Below are 20,099 nucleotides of genomic sequence, written 5' to 3' on the forward strand. Positions count from 1 at the left end.
CGAGATTCGCCGAAGCCAAGGCTAGTCGAGCCGAGGAGAGGGCGAGACTTGCCGAGGCGCGGGCAAGTCGAGCTGAAGAAGGGAGGAAGATCGCCGAGGAAGATGTTCGATCTGCCGATAAGAGAGCTTGGCAGAAGGGCAAGCAGGCAATGGAGGCAGAGGAGAAGATTCGACGACTCCAAGACAAGATGCAGACCCTAGAGACGGAACTGGCTGAAGCCAGGAGGCAAATAAACCTTGCCTCTCACCGTGCACAGGTAAGGTCTTTGATATTTAGCCAATAACGACTCATCGTTTGCCTAAGTTAAGATACTGTATTAATACTGCATAACAAATTATTGTGTCTTTTGTGGCCAGTCCCCTTAGAGCAGTTTATATCAGTGGCAAGCTTTGAAGTAGCTTCTTCTTAATCAATGCAATGCCAGAAGTATGATAATGTGCATCGATTCATTCTCATCTAATTCTCTTCATTTAGGGTCACTATTCTCGTGGTTTCGTGGACGCTTCTGCTTTGCCTAAATGGTGAGAAAACACTGTAACTTTTTATTGATTCTTTGCACACCTTCGACCCTATCTTATTCTGAATATCATTTGCTTGAACAGTAATCAAATATCTTAGATTCATGTTTTCCCAATATCTCAAGGCGTTCAGCCGCCTCTTCTTTTTTTCTTTCTATTTATTGATATACATCTTTTCTCCATCACAACTTTTCTCTGTTTCAGACAACCACAAAAGACTATTTGAACAATCGCAGAAAATAGTTCAAGAGAGATCAAACAGCCAAAACATTCATTTTAGAAAACAATTTAGCAAAATTCTAGGCAATCAAAACTTACTTCTGTATCTATAACACATTTCTTAAATTATCAGGTCATCTCAAACCCCTCAAACATCTCAGTCCAGCACCCTTCTTAACTCTTCGTCAACCTCCTCCTCCACCTCCTCCTCGTCTACATCCTCACCAAGACCCCCTGGTTTCCCCATCGTCTGGCGGTTCCATACATCAAAGACCGAATCCTCTCTGTAAGGACACACACACACACACACACACACACACACACAGCACCTTGAATATTTCTGTCAATGAACATTTTACTGAATCAGAATCAACATACGCTTCAATAATCTTAACATTTTTCAAACTGTTTCGTGTGAAGCATCAGTTAATGAACAAACTCTACGACCACACTGAAACAATTGAGAAACATTGAAAGTGTGAACACACAAACACACACACACGGATGCAATACTTATGAGTTGTCTTTCGACAAGAAGTGATTACACTTAGCATCAGTCTTTCTAGTAAATACGATCAATGACGATGTTAACGTATACATAGCATATAGTCCTTAGTACCGGAGCACTTCATGAATTTTGTTAGAATGGTAATAAAGCAGAACTGGAGAATCCTCGTAGAAAATCCGAAATTAACAATTGAATACAAAAAGTAGCCAACGTTTTCTCCTTGTTTTCTTTAGATCTCCTTCTAGACCATCTCTGCAAGGTGCAGTAAGTGGAGCCGTTGCCAGGGGCAAAGGTGCATCATCATCCTTACCTTCGACATACGTGTGGGACCTGGCCGATCTGAAGCCATTCACCGTCTCGGGTGGTCCGACCATCTTGGGGAGCGGATGCTACGGCACCGTGTACTTACATCGCCACCGCTCCTCCGGCACACCCATCGCCGTGAAGACCATGATCCTACCCGACTGTCCCCGGGCAATGAAGGCCAAGGTAACCAGCACTCTCCACAGTGGTACAATTTTCTGTCGAAATCTTGAAAAAGTTTATATAAACATCTACTATGCAGGAAAAGTATATACAAATAAACAAATTGCTCAATAGAAATAGAAAGATTACGGATATTTAGAAAGATAGTGCATGCATCTTGGTGGAAGATCCTTTAAACTGTGACAGACATTAATTCATTGCGTGACATTATGGTATAAATCAGTTTGTTACTTGTCATCCTTGTATATCAGGTGCAGAAGATCGCTAGGGAAGCCTCTCTTCTGGACTTGTTCGGTCGAGAGGAGTTCTTTCCCCAATATCTTGGCTGCCTCGAGATCCGGGTCGGTTGCGTGGGTCTGGCGATGGAGTTTGTTGGTAAATAAATCTTTGCACGTCCTAAATTCTCTTTATTAAGTTTCTGTACCTAGCAGCTACGGGTTTATTATTGTCATTTTGGACCGTCTACATGTTCTGTATCCATTCATTCACTCATTCATTCATTCATTCATTCATTCATTCATTCATTCTCTCGCTGAGTCTTCACTTTATCATCCATTCATTCGTCAAGTGATTTCATTCTTTCATCCATTGCTCCTTTCAGTCATTCCAAAAATTCCTTTTCTGTACAGATCTTCATGAAATTTGGAGTTAATAAATATCAAATTTATTCTCCTTGTCTGAAGCTTGTCTTACGAATTGTTTTAGTTGTAATGGTGGCAGTTATATCAGCGATTCCTTTGTATTGAAGACCTTAAGAAAACTTGATTGGTAATCATTGCAATAAACAAGCAGTGTAAAAAATCATTCTTCATCATGGATCGACAAAGATTCTTATTCATTGCTGTACATTGTCCCTTATACAGGAGACCCCAAGACCGGCAAGACGTTTACCGTCGGGAAGGCAATTGCTGGTCATGTGCCAGCTGTATATCATGCCGACTGGCTACAGATTGCCCTTGATCTGGCATGTGGAGTTCAGGTCATTCATAATAAGGGATACTTAATGAATGACCTGAAGGGAGACAACGCCTTGCTCTACATGCCACCCACAGGTTAGTCACCTTTTTTTCCTTTCTTTCTTTTTTTTTGTCTCTCTTTTTTTCTTTTTTTAGTAAAACAAATTTTATTCTGTCATTTATTAGCAGAAGTGACCAGTGATATCATTCTCCGACAGAGGGATCGTTAAGCAATACCATCACCCCTATCATCATTGTTCTCAAAGTATGTTAGAAAAATGAAACTGCAAAAAAAAAAAGAAAAAGAATTGAAGTGCTTTCAGTCTGCGAAAAAAAAAAAATGGAGGCGTGGAATCTTTCAAAACTGCTGCATCTGCAGACTTGTTTTTGCTCGGAAAATCCACAACGTTCGAAAAAACGATAAACAATATGACGGTAAAATGAAATTCTGTCTCTAGTGTAGCTGGAAAAATTTTGAAATTCTTCTCATCGGACTTCGGACTTCACTGTGTACTTGTGCCATTTGAAGACAGTTCTTTCTGATTCTCCCCAGGTCATCGATGGCGGGCCAAGATCATCGACTTTGGTCTGGTAACCTCTAGGAGCGATCAGAACTTCACCCGATTCTGCGACCACGTCAAAGACAGGTACCGTCGAGGCGAGATCTATCGACACATCGCGCCTGAGGTTGCCCTCCACGACCAGCCCAAGAGCGTCCACAGCGATGTCTTCCAACTCGGCCGACTCCTCTGGGCCATGGGGATGTCGAGTGGCGACAAAGAACTGACCGACATCGGGGACGCCTGCCGGAGTTCCACGCCCGTCTATCGGCCTGCCATCGATGCCGTTGTCGACGAGCTGAGGGTGATGATGAAGTAAGCCACACTGCAGTCCATATGATGATTTTCAGACTTTGCTTTCAACTATTCTATAAACTGATACTAACAAAATATTAGAAGATTCTCGTGCTAGATGTGATTATAAACAAAATGTCCTCAGTAATGTTATCGAGTGCATTGATATGCAGTTGGAACGCAGCAAAGTAACAGAAATCCGGGGGGGGGGTATGAATATAAACCATATCATGTTTATTTGGTGATATTATCCAGTTATCATTTGTTACAGTGATTAAAATCATTAGTCTATTTTTAAGCAAGTTCGTGCATAATAATGTAACCCAAGCTGACTCGTGAAAGGTTTTTGCCCAACTAGGCAAAACGAACCAAACACATCGAACAACAAACAAAAGAATAAAATGGACTCCATTCTTAAATATGCAAATGATATACTAAAAGTTCGATTCAAGCAAAGTTTGTAAATCATTTATGGCTGCAGTGTAGAGGTAAGTATTTTGTATATATTTCTGCATTTTCTCCTAACATACTAATCCCGTTCTCAAACAGTTACTATAGAAAACCTTGAAAGCAAACGAAGAGAATGAAAACAAATATATCAAAAAAGCTCTTACAAGCGCTTAAATTGAGACATCTACAAACCTACTTGATGTCATCCGGGAATGGTCTGAATTCATCACGATGGGTTTAAATCGGGATCGCCCAATATAATTTGAAGAAATTATTTTGCATCTCAGGTATTCCAAAGAAAAATAGTAATGACAGGAATAAATGTAGTCACGCAAACCAACAAAAGGTCTACTCTAATCAATGTTAAAAAAAAAAAAATGACCTTAACATTTGAGAGCGTTTATCACAACCTCACTAGAAATTGGAGATGGAAAAATACAAGGTTGTCCATCACAGTGATAAGCGGGGCGGGGCTTGTCGCACATTCCTTCAGAAAGATTGCAAATTATGTCCTTTCATAATCATGACTTTGATAAAAAATTCATTGTGATAATCCGGCTGCAGATGTGTGTTTCAGGATGCGAGAGTCACACACCGTAGTATTGACTGACGATATCAAATTATTGGAAGATGTTACTTCAATGTTGTAATCAAAATTTTCTCAGTAATCGAGTGCAGCGAACTGCAACTGGAATGCAGCAAATAAACATGAGTCTGGATGAGATATGAATAACCATAACATAGCTATTGGTGACATTATCCAGATTTAATTGGAATCACTGTTTAAAATCTTGATAGTCTGCTCTGAAAGTTTATGTAACACAAGCTGACTGTGAAAGGTACTTCTTTATTGGCCAACTGTATAGGCAAAACGAAGCTAATACATCAACCAACAATCAAAAGAATCAAACTCTATTTATGTGCAAATAACTCCAATCAAGCAAAGTCTGTATATCATTTGTGGCTAGAGTGTATAGAGGTGAGTACTTTGTATATTTCTGCATTTTCTACTCCTGTGAAATCTTGTCATTCTATTGAAAAAAAAAAAAGTCAAGGGGAAGAGACTGCAAGACATATCCGAAAAGCTCTCAAAACGTTTGAAATGTCACGTCTGCAAACCTAGCTACGAGAGTTGAAATTCATCACAATGAGTATAAAACAGAATCGTCAATTACATGATTCGAAGAAATCATATTGTATCTTGTAGACGATTCAAAAGAATAAGACCTCAGAATACCACCCCTGTTGTGCAGGAAAACAATGCAATCAGGCATGGCAACACTAGTTCTACTCTTATCAATGTTCAAAATTAGCCTCAACATTGGTGTTTTCTCACTTACAGTTGGAGATGAAAGACACAAGCTGTCCATCACAGTGATAATTGGGGCGGGGCTTGTCACACATTCCTTCAGAAAAATTGCAAATTATGTCCCTTTATGATCATCAATTTCATGAGAATTCATTGTGATAATGCGGCTGCAGATGTGTATTCTGAATACGAGAACCACACACTGTAGTATTGACTGACGATATCAAATTATTGGAAGATGTTACTTCAATATTATAATCAAAATTTTCTCAGTAATCGAGTGCAATGAACTGCAACTGGAATGCAGCAAATAAACATGAGTCTGGATGAGATATGAATAACCATAACATGGCTATTGGTGACATTATCAAGATTTAATTGGAATCACTGCTTAAAATCTTTAGTCTGCTATGAAAATTTATGTAACACAAGCTGACTGTGAAAGGTACTTCCTTATTGGCCAACTATAGGCAAAAGGAAGCTAAAATACATCAACCAGCAATCAAAGAATCAAAGTCTATTTATGTGCAAATAACTCCACTCAAGCAATGTCTGTATATCATTTGTGGCTAGAGTGTATAGAGGTAAGTATTTTGTATATATTTCTGTATTTTCTACTACTGTGAAATCTTGTCATTCTATTGAAAAAAAGAAGTCAAAGGAAAGAGACTGCAAGATATCCGAAAAGCTCTAAAAATGTTTGAATTGACACGTCTGCAAACCTAGCTACGAGAGTTGAAATTCATCACAATGAGAGTAAAACAGAATCGTCAAATATATGATTCGAAGAAATCATAATGTATCTTGCAGACGACTCAAAAGAATACGACCTCAGAATACCACCCCTGCTGTGCAGGAAAACAATGCAATCAGGCATGACAACGCTAGTTCTACTCTTATCAATGTTCAAAATTAGCCTCAACATTGGTGTTCTCTCGCTTACAGTTGGAGATGAAAGACACAAGGTTGTCCCTCACAGTGATAAGCGGGGCGGGGCTTGTCACAACCCTGGTTTGCCTCCTCAAACAGATTACAAATCATCACTTTGGGAAAAATTGTCAATGTGATAACGAGGCTGCAGATGTGTTCTCATTCAGCATACGAGATGCAAAACATATAATATTCGGTAAAATGCATCAGTCCTTTGATAGAAAAAAATCATTAAAACTGATCAATCGTTATAGGAAAACAATTACAACGAGGATGTTCTCTATTTCCCAAAATTCAGTGCAATTACTTCCAATCATCCAAGTTGAAAGGCTGCGAAAAGGTTTTTCGATGTGTAGTATTACATTTAAATGAAAACCAGAATGCATCATTTTGCGTATTTCCAGTGAACAGGTTAAGTAGATTGCATGCATTTTTCCACTTTCGCTGATCTACTAATTATTTCAAACTGCGAAGCAATTAATTGAAGTGCAAAAGGGTAAGAAACAAAAATGCTTTGCAAAAGTGATGAAACAATGCAAATCTAGATACTTACCTGTTCATTTCCTCAAAGGCACGGTGGTGCCCTCTTTTATATCAAGCTGACGATTCTTCAAACCCGGAAGTGTGATTCACTTGATGAAATTAAAAGTTAGCAGATGCGCAGCGTCTGAACTTATAAGCTGCTCATTTAAAACATCTGCAGACGACATGGTATGAAGGGAGAAAAGTAAGGCAAAATAAAATCCACAAATTGATTTAGAACTAAATCTGTGTTCAGTTTCACTCAAACTCAAACTGATGCTCCCACTGAATTGGAGATGGAAAGATACAAGGTTGTCCATCACAGTGTCGAGCGGGGTGGGGCTTGTCACAAATTTGTTTAAATCATTCAGACCACGCCTCTTAGCTTAGTCTATTTGTTAAAACTAAATTTGACGAAGATCTTTTATCAAAATTCGTTCATCCCAAGAACAATTCCAGACTGGAACACACTCCCATCGACAGTCTCCAACATCACAAACAAAGACTCCTTCAAAGCAGCAATCCCACAGTACATCCAGGAGCAAAGCAACTAGACCCCACACTTCTCTCTCTCCGCGTACAACACCAGCGCACCCCCTGTCCGGTTGGCCCCTACTAAGGGGTGTTGGACAGTATACAAGAAGAAGAAGAAGAAGAAAAATGCAACAACTGAACAAGGAGATCGATTCTACCCAATATTATTGGCAAAGGGCTATTGATTAACTATGATCATTTGAGCAGTTGAAATATATGCTGTTTGTAAAGAACGGGTGGTTATATTTGAAATATTCAACACATCGAATATAATAATCGCGTATGGAAACTAAATCAGGGCTCTTTAACAGTCACAAATCTCCAAAGGAGCAAATTTTAACCATTTGAACTCCGTGTCTAACACTAACAAGCTTTGTACAATCTTTATATGCAATATTGCACTTCAACCAGAGTCTGCCAAGCACTTTCACATTCACATTCAGTTGAATAATTGTATGAGTATTTGCACTCCCGCAAATCCACTATTTTTTCTCTATCAAGAAAAAAGAATCCTTGGAAGAGTTTTGAAGCACAGCAATGTTCAATTACGAAGTGTTCAGAGTTGGAAATCCGGCATTGTATTTCCCCGTCTCGAGTGCAAAATGGGATCGCAGACATGTAGAGATGGTCAGAGGAAGAAAACTTGTAAAGGTAACCAAAAGTTGCTAACAACATCAACATCGTGAAGAAAAGAATATGGCAAAAACACTACTCAAAATATTTGAGTGTATTCTAAATCGGAAAAAAAAAATGCGAATAATCACCTTCCTTAAATTCTGTTTGGAGGTGGAGAAGATACAAGGTTGTCCATCACAGTGATAAGCGGGGCGGGGCTTGTCACAAACTTCACAAACTTCACAAACCTCGCACAGACCAATCATAATATTAGTTTCATCGAGTTGGTACGATTTGATCTAGTATAGTGACCAACTTACCGGACCACGTATTCCCAGTTAGAATACCACGCGCATACACTCCACGTGGCATTTTAGGACACTTTAGGATTACTTAGTGTACTATTCAATCAATTTACTGGAAATATTGCGATATAGTCGTCCGAATTTTATATGTGGACGTTTTGCACGACGCGGCGACACCAAGTTGCGCGCTAGGACCACTCAAATGACCACATCTTGTCAAACAATTGGCGAGATCAAGGTTACCCAAAAACGGAAATATTGCGATATATTTCCTTCTTTTCGAGGAGAATTTGATTTATCGTGAATTTAAATATGACTTTGTTTGTATGTATTATCGTCCTTCTGGACTACCAACATTTCGAAGTAATCAAAAGCCAATAAGTTCATACAATCGAACAAACAAAGTATCAAGTTTTGGTTGAGCCGGACCATGGGAGAGGGACCAATGCGCATTTGAAACTTTGTAAGTGATTTATCCTCGTGATCGAGTACATTATCCTAGTTCATACTGAATAGAGGTATCTCCTCACGACTGTGCGCATTTTATATGTGGACTTTTTGCACGACGCGGCGACACCAAGTTGCGCGCTAGGACCACTCAAATGACCACATCCTGTCAAGCAATTGGCGAGATCAAGGCTACCCAAAAACGGAAATACATTGTAATGCGATATATTTCCTTCTTTTCAAGGAGAATTCGATTTATCGTGAATTTAAATATATGACTTTGTATGTATTATCGTCCTTCTGGACTACCAACTTACGAAATTTCGAAGTAATCAAACGCCGACAAGTTCACACAAACGAACAAACACAGTAGCAAGTTTTGGTTGAGCCGGACCATAAAGACTGACATTATCATGTAATGGAATTCAAAATAACCGCTGAACTTCCCATGTGTTCGAAGCTCTATTTCATTGCATTCATCAAGGACTCCTCATAAAGTGCAGGAAGAAACCATAGCGATCATCGCTGTATATGTATTTTATCTGATGGGATTCAAAACATGACTAATTGCTACGCAAGATTTGAAAAAAAAAAAAAGTTACCACAACTTGAACATTGCGGATGAATTAAGATTCATTTATTTTTTGGAACTACCATGGAGGTTGATGTTGACGCGAATATTTATTTACTTGAGCTACTGCAAAAGACACGTATCATTATTCGACAAGTACTAACAAGTAACAGTTTGAATGATATTGAGAAAAAAAAAGAATGACTTATCAAAAGATGTGGTTGTCAAGGCTACATCTATAAATCATCTTACCATGAGTTCTCACAGAAGAGAAGACAAAAAAAAAATAAAAAATAGCCCAGAAAGAGACTGGAGGTATACTCTTATTTTGCCGAATGGCAACATTGTGCTGTGTGACCTGGTCACATGATCCATATTGGAGAGCTGCCATTGGATGAAAAGGAGCTAGTCAGGAGGAGAGAAGCACTGGCATCGAGGATGAATCCTGCGTATGAGAAGCCTAGGTGACGCGGATGTAGCCACTTTCGTCGTGCCCAACGACCAGCTTTGAAAGGAGACATCAAATTTCATCAATTATCATTTTGCCCCTTGTACTACCACCCCATCCCTCTCAAGCGATAGTACAACAAAGAGTCGTCACCAGACTCCAGCGATGGACCATTCTCATCCTGCCCTACACTACTCTTCAACTATACATAAGTCAAGTTGACTTAGCATCTCATCTCCAGCGAGGTTTAGCAACACAGCAAGATCTTCTTTCGTCATGTCCCACTGTACTACCCTCCCTCCTGCTATCCAAGATATAGAAATTATCTCTATCTCTGCATGTCACAGCGTTGGATGTCCGAACATCATCAGAATATCGACATGTCCCATTGTACTACCAGACTTCCCGTAATGAAACGAAGCTTGTTCAACATCAGCCTTGGACGTCCAGCTATATATGTCGTGCTAGTCACGTCACAGCTTGTCCCTTTGTACTACCATCTCACCCATGATGACAAGCCAAAAATGTTCCCCTACATGAGTTCCTGACATCCAGCTATTCCAAGGTAGTCACTGCATGCCCCACCCTTCCGTCTACCGTTCCATTCCTCCCACATGCACTGACACACAAATTCCTCACCGAGTTTTTAAGTAGTTCTGATAGAGTAAATCAGACAAATGAAATGGTATACATTTTATAAGTTTCACCAAACTCGACCCTAAAACCTTAAAAAAAAAAGGAAGGACATTTTAAATTCATGTTTTCAACCAGCAGTAACGATATAGGCCACAACCAAGCAAATTACGTGTACATGAATATGATAATGCCATCTCATTTCAAGTTGTGATTCCTGATGACTGTATTTTTTCTTGTAAACATGAAGCTTGACGTTTTGTGAAAGTTCTTATTCTTTGGCCCAAGTATGAAACAGTAACTACAGCAAGCCTACACTATTCTGCTTGCTGACTACACTCTACATGTACAGTAGGCCTACTTACTAAATCTATTAACATATAAAATTGCAATTCAACTTGTGTTCCTGCCCGTTCTTACATTAAACCTTTTTTTTTATACCTCCGCCACGAAGTGTCGCCGGAGGCATTATGCTTTCGGGTTGTCCGTCCGTCCGTCTGTCCGTAATGAATTTTGTGGACAGTGTAACTAAAAAACTGAGGTATCCTAATGAGACTCAGAGGTCAAGTGAAAATGTTAAAATTTCACTTTTTATGCCTCCGCCACGAAGTGCATGGTGCCAGAGGCATTATTTCTCCATATCTTGCAAATGGTTCAAGGTATCTTAATGGAACTTAGTACATATGCATGTACTGACTAGCAGTTATCATCTATAGGGATTGTGGGGGTCATGGTTCAAAAGTCAGGGGTCAAAGGTAAAGATCAGCTCCTCAATATTTCATTTTTTCCTCATTTATGCAGTACTTGCCAGATTTTTCTTGAAACTTGATATATACATGTATTACCCAATAGAGATTCTGTGGGAAGTTTCTTGCCCAAAGGTCAAAGGTCAAGTGAAAGTGCTAAATTTCACTTCTTCCTCCATATCACGAAAGTGACTCAAGGTATCATCATGAAACTTAGTACATATTTATGCATATTCTACCTGACAGTGATTCTCTCTGGAATTTTAGGGTCATAGGTAGATCCAGGGTCAAAGGCCAAGTTAAAATGCAAAAAAAAAAAAAAATACTATTTGATACTGAAATAATACTTTTTCTCCATACCTTGAAAGTTACTCAATGCGTAGACTTATAAGAGGGTCAAAAGTCAAGTGAAGATCCTCAAATCCCCAAATACCTGCACTCTTTATAGGAAGTAAAGCCATCCATCCAATTAAACATAGTTCAAGGAAAGTGAACATTCAGCTCATTTGTGACAAACCTGTCATTTTCATATTTTGCCAATTATGTGAAGCTATCATCACACATTGCCAAGATATTGGACTATAGACCTATAAGGAGAACCATGCATTCTTGTAATGTCCCTCTGTCCTACCAATTCCTCCTACTAGTCTCACCATTTTCCTTACACCGTCTTTAAAATATATCCGGGCACATCAAACTCTAGCCACTTGTCTGTTTTGCATTGTTGGTCATTCTTCAGCTGATGTCGTCCATGTAAACTAGGACAAGTTCATCCAAATACTATGTACGGATTGAGAGAATGCAGCAATATTACCTGAATGCTTCAGTAAAGTTGAGGGGAATCCATTCAAAAGTTAGGAAATTGTAAAGTTTCAGGGCCACCATCGCTGGATAAGAAGACTACATCAGTTTATTTATTATTTTTTTTTTTTTTTGTTGGGGGGATGAAAAGTACATTCTGTAGTATTATTCCCTCTACTTTCAGAAAGTCAAGTGCTTTTTCATTTTGCTAGAAATATAGAAATAACATGAAACTATGTTCATATTTTCTTTATATCGTCCTACAATGATGTTAGAAACTGTCGTAGTCTTCTCATCCATGACAGCAATGGCGGCACTAGACAAGCTTTAAAAAGTCAACTCTTGACGGATTGTCCTATTTTCAGCAAACTTTCACTGATTTGTTCTACCGATATTATTATACTAAATTCACTCAATCCAGACATACATTTGGAGGAACTTGTTCCGAAAGCATACAATATATTCTATGAACTTCGGTTTTTAAACGCATGGTCAAATTTTAGCCAAACGTGTTGGGAAAATATTTCTTTGCGACAGGGGATAAATAGAAATGGCACATGCACCCCGACGGTCAAAAGTATGTACACAAATACCATCTTCTTTCCCAGATCCAGAAGTATTATACAACCAAGTCCAATTGCAGGCGGATTCCCGTAAAGAGGTTAAAAATATGAGAAAAGGAATTAAGGAAGGAGGAGGAGGAGGAGAAGAAGAAGTAGAAAAAGAAAAAATTGGTAGTGGTTGGATGAATTAACTCAAGGCTGTAAGTTAGGATGGGGTCCATAATATTCTTAGGAAGTATAACATTTTCATATTTTCCTATGAAAGTGCAGGATCCGGTTTTAGCCGAAATCATGCAGTGTGAATCATTCTCTTCTACGGGGACAGGGGATACAAAGTTATTCATATCCGCCAGCAAATGAGGAACGCATAGTGAAATCTGAATATGGGACCCTATTTTTTTTTATTAAAGCAATGCCCGACAGCCGAAAGCTTGTACATGGTTTGACCGACACAGAAACGCCATGTGTATGTGCATGCTAATTGATTCCACAGGTATGAAAATGTATTTTTAAACAGGAACCAGTCAGTTGATTAGTTTCTTACTAGGTCCAGTGAAAAATTATTCGTAATTTAAATCACTGTATATACATACCGACGTACTGAAGTTGGTTTGACCTCCGGATCAATATACAATGTATTTCTTTTTAATGATCCATCCAGTATATTTATTATTGTACTACCTAACCCAAGAGTGTCCGTTTCATGAGATGTCGCAGGGTTTTTCTTCTTTTTTTTGGGGGGGGGGTGGGGATGGGGCCGTGAGTGTGTCGAGATAAATGGCAACGCGCCGAGACGGGAAGGATCTAAGACTTCTTAAAAAAAAAAAAAAAATCATTGGTGTTTGGATTTTCCCCCGATTTTTTTTCTTTCTTTTTCTTACGAGCAAGCTCCCCCCCCCCTCCAAAGAAAAAAGAAAGAAAGAAAGAAACGGTTCCCGCGGCCCCTGTAAAATGTGATGTTTGATTCACACACACACACACACACACACACATACTCAAAATGCAAAATTTACAGATTTCTTGATAATGCGTTGATTTTATCGTGTATAAGGATATCATCCAAACGAAAGTTTACCTGTGACTCCGACACCCACATATTGTGTCTACTGACAGCTTACACGAGAACACTTCCGTTGCGTGAAGCAGGTGAGACAAAAGTTGACGGTACGAGGTTGTTAGGACGAACAATTATGTTCCTTGTAAATGTGTCAAGGGCGGATCCAGCTGGAATTCCGTAAAGGGAATCGAGGCACCTTTACAAAATTTTTTCTTTGTATTTCTTTTGTTAAAAAAAATAATAATAAAGAGGGGACGCGAGCCCGGTGCGTCCCCCTCTGGATCCGCCACTGTGTGTACATCATTTCCGGACGTCATGCAAGAAATTATGTGTGGCAAGCCGAATGGAGAAAACAATCCAATCAGTCTCCCTTCCCTTTAGAATTTGTTATACATTGATTATGTCCCTTCCTTCATTGCTAAATCATGTTAATATAATACAATTGGATTTCAAGTGAATCGAACACTATTTGAAAAAGAAGAAAGACAAAGAAGAGAGCTTAGGAGCGCATGCATATTCCTTCATTCTCGCTTACAGTGGTCACGTGACCGAAATGAGAACAGGTGATCGTACTAGTGGCGGCTACGAAAGGAGCTAAAGGTAGGATCGAGTATTCGGATCGACCTCAAGGTGTTTGCATAAGGAATTAATGCTTGTTGTATAAAATTCCCGCTGTTTTTTTTTGTTTTTGTTTTTGTTTTTTTTTTTTGTAAGGGACCATAGGCAGTGGATTACTTAGCAATGCCGTGCTTTAGGCCACTATATAATACTGATGATGCAAATGTATTCAAATCGGCCTAAAATACATTTCACCCCTTTGAGGAAGTAATATACTAAGGTGAAGGAAAAAAAAAAACTAGGCCTGCAGTGATAGGATAGACTAGCCAGCCGTATAACTGCACTGAATTATAAACGCCTGAATTAGATTTAAAAGCAACTGATTGGCTTCCTTGCAGATATGACATGGGATATTGAATTCAATTATTGTAACTTCCATTAATTCATGATAATTTGTGAAACCTGTCCAGGAAAGTACATAGCATATCAAATATGGATATAATGTTACTCGTATACGTCACACGTAATGACGGATCGCGGTATGTAGCTTAAATTACTAGTATGCTCTCCTGTCTTGTGTAGATGTCGAACTCCCAGACACTCATGCTATAGCTTCAGCTTCCGATTTGTTTTTCTGAACAACGAGAGAGATTTAAAAATAAAAAGCTGAGGACAGTGCTGTGAAAATGATACAGAGGGAAATAATGCAGGTAGACGTTGGAGCAAGCTGTAGGCCTAGGCCTACTAAGAAATAAGATAAAATGCCATCCCTCCAATTTAAAATTATACGCGAGACCTACGCGAGAAAATGGGGGAAACAAAGGGCCTCTGTTTCATAAGAAAGTTTGCAATTATGGTACAAGACGTCATTGAATGCAGTTACTACGGTAACCGACCAATTATTTTAAGCTCTCCCTTTGGTAACTAGACCTATACTTTAGAGCTTACGATTGCTGCAAAGACAGATGTACACCGTATCTAATTCTATGGCCTACAGCAGCAGATTTCGCCCGGAGTAGTTTTTCTCTGCCTCAGTTCCCATGGCTACTAGATAAATTGTGAGGTCATCCCTGGTGACCGCGCACTCATGCGCGTTGTGCGCAGTATGCTCCATCTAAATTGCTGCCTACTTACACGGGAAAGTGTCATGACTCGCGCGCATCATCAGCGCGCCTTAGTGCAGCTATGCGCTACGCGCTAGCTAGCTATGGTGATACCGGCATGTAAACAAACAACTCTCTTTTCGTCCTGACATGTTTATCGCAAGGTTCTCGAACGATCTTGCGGTCAATTATTGTCACTTTGTCACGGAAATCGAGTGCTTTCGTACCTCAAACAGGTTAGTTTATGCTCTTTTAGTGCCCCAGACCAAAATTGGGCAAAAAAGAAAGAAGAATATTTCAGTAATTCGACCTGAAAGGTTCATCATGCAACAGCACCATGATCACACTGAAGACGGTGTACCGGTATAGCACTGCAGTGCATACTGTAACGTTAGGTTCTACGTGCAAAATATACAAGACCAGAAAATGACTTGTAACTTGTTAGATCCTATACTCGATGCGGGTAACAATAAAAGCATCCCGTTCTAGATTAGGGGCGTGTATAATCACTCTTTGGTAACAGATCTTGTGTACTTGTTTAACGTTTGGTAGAGACATGACAATAACTTGCCGATAGCCTATGTAACCGTGTTAAGTGTAATGACACACTCACAGTCACAGTGCATTCTCGATCTCACGGTCGCTAGACTATCGTTAGCCCGACCTGGGGGTGTTTCATCAACGTTTGTCGGCGCTGACAACTTGAATCACCATAGTAACAGTCAGTGACCAGAGCATATCAGCCAATCAAAACCAAGGATTTTGCTGAAATTGGTCAGCGCCGACAGTTGTCGGCGCTGACAAGCGTTGATGAAACACCCCCAGACGTCGCGCCGTTCGAAGCACGGCGTTGTGTATACAGCGACAGGGCTGTGTATAGTTATCGCCATAAAAATGGCTAATGATGGCGTTAGAGACATTGAAAAAGGTAACGTCTTTAAGAATATCTGGGAAAGTATGATACTCAAATTTGCCTGGTTTACATTGTCCTGACTACAGCAATGCACGTACACGTCCCAAGAGTGTCGACGTCTATTCTAGTTATTACTAATTAGACCTCTCTAGAGACTATTCTAACATTGTTAGAAGTCTAGTGCCTATTAATCTAGGGTGTCTACCAGTTGATGGTCTACTAGTAGTAGTTATGGATTCCAAAATGAAATTAAACAGTCAAAGAGACAACATATTCTTATGGTTTACCTATCGGGATTTGCAAAGATTATGACCACGAGTACATCTGTAACAGTTAGAAAAAAGGTTGCATGACAGACGTTCAAAACATTAAAACATAGAAGATACACGTAACATGGACCCGGAGACTACGAGAGTTAGAATATTGCCAATGTACTATTGTTGCATTTTTGATAACACTGACAGTAGGCCTACAACAGTGTGACGTCTATGTTAGGCAAGGAAGATGGTACTTGGTACTTGGTTAGGTTCCTCCTGAATACTCCCACTGGAGTTTTAACTGGAGGTGCCGGAGGGTGGACGTTTAAACAATTATTCCATTAAGTAACATCTCTTTAGGTCAACCTTAACTGAATCAGTTTGCAGAATACCGGCAGCCAATCACGGAGAGCGCAAATCCTTTACCCTTCAAGAGAAAGAGAGAGAGAGAGAGAGAGAAGAAATATTTGATTGTCCAACGTAATTTCCTCATGGATAAATGGAAAACCTACTACGACGTACGGATCAGCCTTCAAAATCAAAGGTTGGTGATTCTTTAATAGAACTTAAAGGATACACACTTTTTACTATTCGCAGTATGTCTGAGTCTGACGTACAACCTGCCATGGATTCCCGCTCGGCCTCGCCGCGTGGACGCCAAACAGCCGTATATCTTGCAGGAGAACTGCTTCTTAAAAGCGTGCGATATTCCTTGGAGATAGAACAGTACAAGGAACGGCTTGGGGTAAGTAGGCTTGTGTAAATCTCGATCAACTACAATAATTCTTATGAATAATAATAAAAAATAATAATATATCAATTTATAAAGCGCAAAACCTATAGAACCTATAAGAAATTTCATAATGAACGTCGGCAAACTGAAAAGTGTAACACTCTAATTGAGTTTCTCATAGACAAAAAAAAAATCGTTTACCAAAATCAATTCAAGCTCTCGGAGAACTTTATCAACTGAGTTTCTATAATTTTAATTTGTATCTAGTCTTCGTCCAAGCAGAACAAGATTTGTATACTCTTTTTACCCAGAAAACTATACAAATTATAAACTGCCCATCTATTTGCAGGACATTAATACAGAGATATCATTGCCTTTTCCATATTAGGAGCTGAACGGCAAACTACACCTTGCTAAGAGGCGACTGTTCATGGCAGAACACGAGGCAGGAGCTTTAAACGCTCTTGCCAAAATGGCGAGTGGCTCTTTAAGAAGAGCCGAACGAGCAAAAGAGGAATTCGGACTTGCCGAGGAGAGAGCGAGACTTGCCGAGGCTGAGGCGAGTCAGGCGGCTGAGCGAGAGAGACTTGCCGAGGCTGAGGCCAGTCAGGCGGCGGAGCGAGTGAGACTTGCCGAAGCCAGGGCGAGTCGGAAGGAGCTACGAGCGAGACTTGCCGAGGCTGAGGCGAGTCAGGCGATGGAGCGAGAGAGACTTGCCGAAGACAGGGCGGGTCAGGCAGAGGAAAGGGCGAGACTCACCGAGGCTGAGGCGAGTCAGGCGGCGGAGCGAGAGAGACTTGCCGAAGACAGGGCGAGTCAGGCCGAGCAAAGGGCGAGACTCGCCGAGGCTGAGGCGAGTCAGGCGGCGGAGCGAGAGAGACTTGCCGAAGACAGGGCGAGTCGCGAGGAGCTACGAGCGAGATTCGCCGAGGCTGAGGCGAGTCAGGCGGAGAAAAAGGCGAGATTCGCCGAAGCCAAGGCTAGTCGAGCCGAGGAGAGGGCGAGACTTGCCGAGGCGCGGGCAAGTCGAGCTGAAGAAACATATTATCAGGAAGATCGCGGAGGAAGATGTTCGATCTGCCGATGAGAGAGCTTGGCACAAGGGTAAGCAGGCAATGGAGGCAGAGGAGAAGATTCGACAACTCCAAGACAAGATGCAGACCCTAGAGACGGAACTGGCTGAAGCCAGGAGGCAAATAAACCGTGCCTCTCACCGTGCACAGGTAAGGTCTTAGATATTTAGCCAATAACGACTCGTCGTTTACCTAAGTTAAGATACTGTATTAATACTGCAAAACAAATTATTGTGTCTTTTGTGGCAAGTGCCCTTAGAGCAGTTTATATCAGTGGCAAGCTTTGAAGTAGCTTCTTCTTGATTAATGCAATGCCAGAAATATGATAATGTGCATCGATTCATTCTCATCTAATTCTCTTCATTTAGGGTCACGATTCTCGTGGTTTCGTGGACGCTTCTGCTTTGCCTAAATGGTGAGAAAACACTGTAATTTTTTTTATTGATTCTTTGCACACCTTCGACCCTATCTTATTCTGAATATCATTTGCTTGAACAGTAATTAAATATCTTAGATTCATGTTTTCCCAATATATCTTAAGGCGTTCAGCCGCCCCCCTTTTTTTTAATTGATATACATCTTTTCTCCATCACAACTTTTCTGTTTCAGACAACCACAAAAGACTATTTTGAACAATCGCAGAAAATAGTTCCAGAGAGATCAAACAGCCAAAACATTCATTTTAGAAAACAATTTAGCAAAATTCTAGGCAATCAAAACTTACTTCTGTATCTATAACACATTTCTTAAATTATCAGGTCATCTCAAATCCCTCAAACATCTCAGTCCAGCACCCTTCTTAGTTCCTCCTCCACCTCCTCCTCCACCTCCTCCTCGTCTACATCCTCACCAAGTCCCCCTGGTTTCCCCATCGTCTGGCGGTTCCATACATCAAAGACCGAATCCTCTCTGTGAGGACACACACACACACACACACACACACACACACACTTTGAATATTTCTGTCAATGAACATTTTACTGAATCAGAATCAACATACGCTTCAATAATCTTAACATTTTTCAAACTGTTTCATGTGAAGCATCAGTTAATGAACAAACTCTACGACCACACTCAAACAATTGAGAAACATTGAAAGTGTGAACACACAAACACACACACGAATGCAATAGTTATGATAAGTTGTCTTTCGACAAGAAGTGATTACACTTAACATAAGTCTTTCTTGTAAATACGATCAATGACGATGTCTACGTATACATAGCATAATTGTAGTCCTTTGTACCGGAACACTTCATGAATTTCGTTAGAATGGTAATAAAGCAGAACTGGAGAATCTTCGAAGAAAATCCGAAATTGACGACTGAATACAAAAAGTAGCCTACGTTTTCTCCTTGCTTTCTTTAGATCTCCTTCTGAACCATCTCTGCAAGGTGCAGTAAGTGGAGCCGTTGCCAGGGGCAACGGTGCTACATCATCATCATCATCCTTACCTTCGACATACGTGTGGGACCTGGCCGATCTGAAGCCATTCACCGTCTCGGGCGGTCCGACCATCTTGGGGAGCGGGTGCTACGGCACCGTGTACTTACATCGCCACCGCTCCTCTGGCACACCCATCGCCGTGAAGATCATGATCCTACCCGACTGCCCTCGAGCAATGAAGGCCAAGGTAACCAGCACTCTCTGCAGTGGTACAAGTTTCTGTCGAAATCTTGAAAAAGTTGATGCAAACATTTACTATGCAGGAAAAGTATGTACAAATAAACAAATTGCTCAATAGAAATAGAAAGATTACGGATATTTAGAAAGATAGTGCATGCATCTTGGTGGAAAAATCCTTTAATCTGTGACAGATATTAATTCATTGCGTGACATTATGGTATAAATCAGTTTGTTACTTGTCATCCTTGTATATCAGGTGCAGAAGATCGCTAGGGAAGCCTCTCTTCTGGACTTGTTCGGTCGAGAGGAGTTCTTTCCCCAATATCTTGGCTGCCTCGAGGTCCGGGTCGGTTGCGTGGGTCT

The 20,099-nt window shown here is 40.4% G+C and overlaps 2 long non-coding RNA genes across 2 annotated transcripts; both read left to right on the forward strand.

Moving 5' to 3' along the window:
- Nucleotides 1-15,285: 15,285 nt before the first annotated feature.
- On the forward strand, nucleotides 15,286-17,459 carry LOC140235098 (uncharacterized). Its single transcript, XR_011901666.1, has 3 exons — nucleotides 15,286-15,370; nucleotides 16,902-17,049; nucleotides 17,426-17,459. It is a non-coding gene; the product is annotated as an uncharacterized lncRNA (long non-coding RNA).
- A 670-nt stretch (nucleotides 17,460-18,129) lies between these two features.
- On the forward strand, nucleotides 18,130-20,096 carry LOC140234761 (uncharacterized). Its single transcript, XR_011901648.1, has 4 exons — nucleotides 18,130-18,260; nucleotides 18,479-18,525; nucleotides 19,479-19,743; nucleotides 19,993-20,096. It is a non-coding gene; the product is annotated as an uncharacterized lncRNA (long non-coding RNA).
- Nucleotides 20,097-20,099: the final 3 nt, after the last annotated feature.

Source organism: Diadema setosum, chromosome 11, assembly GCF_964275005.1.
Source record: "Diadema setosum chromosome 11, eeDiaSeto1, whole genome shotgun sequence".
NCBI classification, from domain to species: Eukaryota; Metazoa; Echinodermata; class Echinoidea; order Diadematoida; family Diadematidae; genus Diadema; species Diadema setosum.